Consider the following 6803-nt stretch of genomic DNA (forward strand, 5'->3'; position numbering starts at 1 on the left):
CTGAAAACAAAACCATGGCTTCTAGGACTTTGAAAGAGTTGGTTGCTCCTGATCTAAACCAACAGCCTTTATGTATCCAATACCCTACTTTAAATGTTGCTTTTGAATTGAAATCTGGACTAATCCATTTATTGCCTAAGTTTTATAGTCTTGCAGGTGAGGATCCACATAAGCATCTAAAGGAATTTCATGTTGTGTGTTCCAGCATGAAACCTCAAGGAGTTTCAGAGGATTAAATCAAGCTTCGAGCTTTTCCCTTCTCACTGAAAGGCACAGCTAAGGATTGGTTGTATCACCTTCCTTCCAGATCTGTCAACTCATGGAATGGGATGAAGCAAATATTTTTAGAGAAGTATTTTCCTGCTTTCCGTGCTGCTAATATAAGAAAAGAAATTTATGGCATCCGGTAGTACAATGGAGAGAGCTTGTATGAGTATTGGGAACGATTTAAGAAACTGTGTGCAAGCTGTCCCCATCATCAAATAAGTGAGCAGCTTCTGATTCAGTATTTCTATGGACTTCTACCAATGGACTACAGTATGATAGATGCTGCTAGTGGAGGAGCTTTGGTTGACAAGACACCAGAAGAGGCAAGAAGGCTAATTGCTAACATGGCAGCGAATTCTCAGCAGTTTGGAATGAGAATGGATCACACACCTAAGAAGGTTAATGAGGTAAGTACATCTAACCTTGAGAAACAGATTTATGATTTAACTTCTTTGGTGAGGCAATTGGCTGTAGGGAAAATGCAAACTGTTAAGGAATGTGGGATTTGTTCGGGTTCGGGTCACGCTACTGATATGCGTCCGGCGTTACAAGAGGATGAATCAATGTAACATGCTAATGCAGTAGGACATTATGGACAGCCACAACGCAGGTATGATCCCTATTCGAATACTTATAATCCAAGATGGCGAGATTATTCCAATCTGAGATATGGGAATCAACCGGTGCAAAACCGATACTAGCAGCAAAGACCACAAGTGAATCAACCACCTCCACCTCCGCCTCCCTCAAATCAAGGTATGTCACTTGATGAAATTGTTAAGGTTTTGGCTAACAATACACAACAGTTTCAATAGGAGACCAGGAATAGCATTCAAAACATAGAGAGGCAGATTGGTCAGTTAGCTTCATCTGTAAGCAAGCTTGAAGCTCAAGGTTCTGGAAAGCTTCCATCACAAACAGTCATGAATCCTAGAGAAAATGTGAGTGCGATACTGTTGCAGAGTGGGAAAGAAGTTGATAATCAAACTCCATATGAGCCAATAAAAAAGAAGAAGCAAGGAGAAAAAGAGTCTGAAGTTGAGGTAAATACTAAATCTAAACTGAATAAGGTTGATAATTATGTTCTTCCTCCATTCCCATGCAGGTTGGCCAAGACAAAGAAAGAAGAACAAGAGAAAGAAATTTTGGAGACTTTCAGGAAGGTAGAGGTGAATATACCTTTACTTGATATGATCAAACAAGTTCCCAGGTATGCCAAATTCCTTAAGGAATTATGCACTACAAAGCGCAAGTTGAGGAATAATGAGAAGATCAGTGTGAGGGAAAATGTGTTAGTATTAATTCAGCGAAAATTACCCCCTAAGTGTAAGGATCCAGGTTCGTTTTCTATTCCCTGCAGAATAGGTGATTCTAAATTTGAACGTGCAATGGCAAATTTAGAAGCATCTATTAATGTCATGTCATATTCAGTTTTCCAAACTTTGAATTTAGGTCCTTTGAAAGAAACCAGTGTCATTATTCAGTTAGCTGATCGTTCTAATACTTACCCATTGGGAGTAGTTGAGGATGTGTTGGTGCAAGTTGGAGGATTGATTTTTCCTGCAGATTTTTACATTCTGGATATGGAGGATAGTGTTCCCACATTAAAGTCAGCTTTGATTTTGTTTGGAAGACCTTTCCTAAAAACTACCAAGACAAAAAAATTGATGTGGATGATGGTACCTTAACTATGGAGTTTGATGGAGAGACTGCCAAATTTAATATCTTTGATTCTATGAAGTATCCTGTTGATGATCATTCTGTCTTTTCTATTGATGTTGTTGATACATTTGTGTAGGATGTGTTTGAGTTAAGCATGGAGGATGAGTTAGAATATAAGGCTGTTAGACAATGTAAGCTGTTAGACAATGTAACTTGAATTTGCATACTGCTGGTGTGGAAAGAAAATTACAATTGCAGGAATTAGAAGAAATTCTACTTGAGGCTTATGAAAATTCTAAGATCTATAAAGAAAAGACCAAGGCATTCCATGACAAATTAATTCTAAGGAAGCAGTTTGTGGTTGGACAAAAAGTTTTATTGTACAATTCCATATTGAAGCTGATGCCTGGTAAGTTGCATTCTTGTTGGATTAGACCCTTTGTTGTTACTAATGTGTTTCCTTATGGTGCAATTGAAATTCAAAGTTTAGGAACTAATAAGGTGTTTAAGGTTAACGGTCATAGACTTAAGCCATTTTATGAAGGGTTTTAGGAGCATACAGTGGAGGAGCTCAAATTGAGTAACCCAATTTATGTGGATTAAGGAGCTTTACCATGTCGAGCTAACGACGATAAACAAAAGCACTTCTTGGGAGGCAACCCATGGGTGGCTTGTTAGCCACAATCAGATTTGTTTTCTTTCCCTTATTTTATTTTATTTTCTAGCATTTTTTTTTCTTTTCTTTTGCAGTTGGGCTTTACATTGGGGACAATGTAAGTTTTAAGTGTGGGAGAGGAGAAATTTATTGCTGCAATCTTTTTTAATTTCTAAAAAAATAAAAATAAATAAATGAATAAATAAAAACAAAATAAAATTTGTTCTCATAAGCTTAATTCATGATTATTTATTAACTCTCGGAGAGAAGTGCTTTGTCCTTGAAATGACTTTTCTATTTTAAATTGAATTTTTGAGATTTTAGGCAAGGTAATAGTAACTTTAATAATGGATTTTCCCTCTTCTCCATACCATAGAGCAATTTTTTTCTGCATAAATCATTTAGGCTTGATTTAATGGTGAAATGATTAGTTATGTGTGCTTTAAACTAGTGTTATATATATTTTAGAACTTTGTTTAATCTATCAAGGAACTTTATAATATGTAGATGCATAAATTGGGAGAAATAAAAAGTTGAACTTGAAAATTTCTTTGCTATTTTAGTTAAGTAAACTAACCAGGATTCTTCATGAACCCCATATTGATTCTCAGGCCAAAAGCTAACTAGGATATGAGCAAGGTACCTTTTTGAAGGTGACGGCTGAAATAAAAGAAAAAAAAAGTGATAATTGTGACAAGAGATAACTACCAATTTCAAATCAAATAAAAAAAAAGGGCATTTCTATCTCCCTAAGATTTGCAAAGAGCTATAATTATTGTGCCTTGATAAATTAGCCTTGTGTTTAGGTGTGTATTGACTTAAAATTTTACGGAACTTTAATTGTGTGAGCTTAATTGATTTCAAGCCTTTTGTTTTGTGTTGGAAAATTGTTGATATATTGGTATGGTGTTGATGAAATTTGTTGTGATAGTTATTGCCTGACTTGCCTCTTCTTTCAAATTTTTAATCTTTTGTTAGAGAATTTTGTGATAGTGTCAAGTTAAGGAACTTCTAACTGGAGTTGATTGAGAGTTTACGTCATGCTTGAGGCCAAGCATGGAATAAGTGTGGAGGAATTTGATAAGTGCATAATTTATTAATTTTACTCCCATCACATTTAGTGTTTTTAGTGTGTTTTTATATTTAATTTAGTTGGTTAAAATATATTTATCATTTAGGCATATTTTTATATAGTTGTGGAATAATTATATTAAATGGAGAAATTTTTAGCATTTGACCTTTACTATATTTTTCAGGTGTTTCTAAAGTTGTGGGTCTCCAAATTGAGTGTTGTTTAATCGATTGAAAAGCTAAGATAGAGCACTTCAAATGATAAAGAGGGACCAAAGCCCAAATCACTCTCCGAGGTTGACAAAATGAGATATGGATCTATTGCAAAAGCCCAGACTTGATGTGTCACGATCAGTTTTAGTATTTATTTTGTATCTGGAGTTTTAGACGTCCAAATGAAGCAAACTTAAGCCCAATTGAACCTTAAAAGCCACCTCTACAACTTCTATGAAGGGCTAGACATGAGATGTGTAACACCCCTATTTGAATAGCCTGGTATATTTCACTGTTCCGGTGATCGGTGTCGGTCCGGACAATTAAAGGGATTATAACCACACTTAAGACAACTAGAGAAGCCATAAACACAAATAATTAGTAATTTCCAATTAGTTAAGTATAAATAAGAAAAATAGAATATAAGAAGTTAAACGAGCCGAGAGTCACAGCGATGGGTGACCTTCTCGGGAAGGACTGCGAAGTCATTTTAAACCCAAATTTCAAACTGTAAAATGTGACACTGCAGTCCTTAGGACCCTTATGAACACAGTGGAAAAGAGAAAATCACGAAAAAGAACTGTTAAGTCAGTCAAATAATTAGGTCAGGGAGCCGGAAGAAATATTGAATTATTTGCAAACCGGGATGAACCGGCGAGGGGCAATTTGGTCAATTGACCCTGAGAGCTGACTCCTGACCTAACTGTCAAATAAAATCGGAGAAAAGAAAATTTCAGAATCTAGAATTAAATTAAAGAACTAATAGAAAAAAAAAAGAAAGAAAATGAAAAAGGTGTAGGGAGATGACATCATGCATGACATTATGCATGATGCCATAAATGTTATAATTAATAAATTAATTAAATTGACTTTTTTTGGGTCTTCCATAAGCTAAAATAGATAAAAGAAAAGAAAAGAAAAAAAATAAAGTCATCTTCCTTATCCAAACTTGCCGCCTCACCTCTCTCTCCCCATTCTTTCACCTTGTTCCACCATTATTAAGGGAAAGGAAGCTTGAATTTCCCTACTCTATTCTATAAATTCACAAAGTCTCAACACAAAAAATTCTCCTTACATGTTGAGGAAATATTAGAGAGTAAAAAGAAGAAGAAAGAATTGAAGAAAGGAAAGCCTAGAAACCCTCCAAGCAAAGGTTAGTCTTCTAATTACCAATTATCTAATCAAATGCATTTTTAGTTATTGAAATGAGCTTAGAAACTAAAGAAATGAAATAAAAACACTTGTAAAGGACTAAACTGAAATTTGGCCAGCATGATGGGGAGTGTGTTTTGCATGGTTTGATGGATTTGAATGAGTTTAGAAACTTTATTTAGTTGAATGGTTAGGATTAAAAGCACTAAATGTGGTTAAATGCATGAGGTTGGTGAATTAGGGTTTTGAACATTAGGGTTTATGGACCAAAAATATGAGAAATGAGCAAATGATGTCTTTGACCTATTGTGAAGTGAAAAATGGTCATTTGTGACCAAATGAGTTGTGTTGGAATGGTTGGAATTAAAGTGAAATTCGGAGGGAGTGTGGTCATGCTGCTGGCAGCATGACCAAGTTAACTTTGAAGGACCAAAAATGAAATTTTACAAGTCCAATTGTGTGGGACCAATTGGGGATAAAAATAGACACTAAATGACACAATTTTCGTTTCGGAAGCATGCCCAAAAAGTGACCAAAACCTAGTGAACAAATTGACCAAAGTTGAAAAATTGCAGGCTGCCCTGTGTAAACTGACCAAATGAACAGTGTTTGTTCATTTGGTCATAACTCGAGCTAGGCAGGTCAAAATGACCTGAAATTTTACCAGAGGTTAGATGAGATATAGACCTAAAACTTTCATGAGTAACATAAGCCCAAATTCTGCCAGCAACCAAGCCATTTGGCCACCCCAAGTTGGTGACCCAAAACTGCTAGCACCAAAATTGCCCAAAAAATCTGGGTTGTGTCCAATCCGGCAACCATGGTTCAAATGGCCATAACTTGAGCGACAAAACTCCAATTGGAGTGATTCAAAAAGGAGAATAAACTTAAGACAATAGGGAACATTTTCTATGAAGAAAGGTTTGCCAAATTCCAACAGTAGAATGACCAATGGAACAGTGCAACTAGGGATACCAAAACTGAAAATTTGACAATTTTGCCTAAAGGACTTAAGCTTTGAGAAAATGACCAAAACCAACAAATTTAATGATCAAAATGTGGTATGTGGGTGAAGCTGGAGTTCCCATACCTATTAAGCCTTAAAAATTCAACAATCTGACTTGAATAGTGTAGTGAATAGTAACCCAAAACACAAAAATTTCGAGAACGTCGAATTTAGTATATTAAAGCTAGGTAAAAGTGAAGTTAAATTTATTTTTGGATTTATGCTAAGTTATGGTACTGAAACACTGTGAAACTGTGTGTTTCAGCTGAAAAATACTTGGAAGCTTTGAGAGACTAAGTCAAGGCCTAGAGGCGACTCACGTCAGGTCTGTGCACAATAATTCTTTTTTAAATATTTTATTCTCAAAAATTTGACTTCTGTGATTAATTATGTACTGTGTTGCCATTTTATAATCGCAAATATGACTTTGAAAATTGATCATATTTCTCATAAATTATTTAAATAAATTGTTTTGAATTGATTTTGTGTTCACACTTAGCATAACAGTATCACATTATTCCTCCTCCATTTATGGGGTTAAGATCGTTTATTTTCCTCCCTCTCTGGCTTGCCAGTTGAGGTTGAAATCGGATGAGTACTCATTAGCTAGCTAGCCACCTCCCTCATTGATTTCGATTAATGGCATTGTAGATTGCTTTGTCGTGGTGTACAACACGGCATTGATCGGAAATTTTGTATCATGGCTTAAGTTGTGTATGATTTTGGCAACACTGTGTTTATTAAATTATTTGACTAAATTGTGTTATTATGAGCTTT

General features: G+C 35.3%; 1 non-coding gene across 1 annotated transcript; it reads right to left on the reverse strand.

The window, feature by feature from the left end:
* Nucleotides 1-377: 377 nt before the first annotated feature.
* LOC131170815 (small nucleolar RNA R71) lies at nucleotides 378-484 on the reverse strand. The gene has a single exon (XR_009141582.1). It is a non-coding gene; the product is annotated as a small nucleolar RNA R71 (small nucleolar RNA).
* Between the last annotated feature and the right edge of the window lie 6319 nt (nucleotides 485-6803).

Source organism: Hevea brasiliensis, chromosome 11 (assembly GCF_030052815.1).
Source record: "Hevea brasiliensis isolate MT/VB/25A 57/8 chromosome 11, ASM3005281v1, whole genome shotgun sequence".
Classification (NCBI taxonomy): domain Eukaryota; kingdom Viridiplantae; phylum Streptophyta; class Magnoliopsida; order Malpighiales; family Euphorbiaceae; genus Hevea; species Hevea brasiliensis.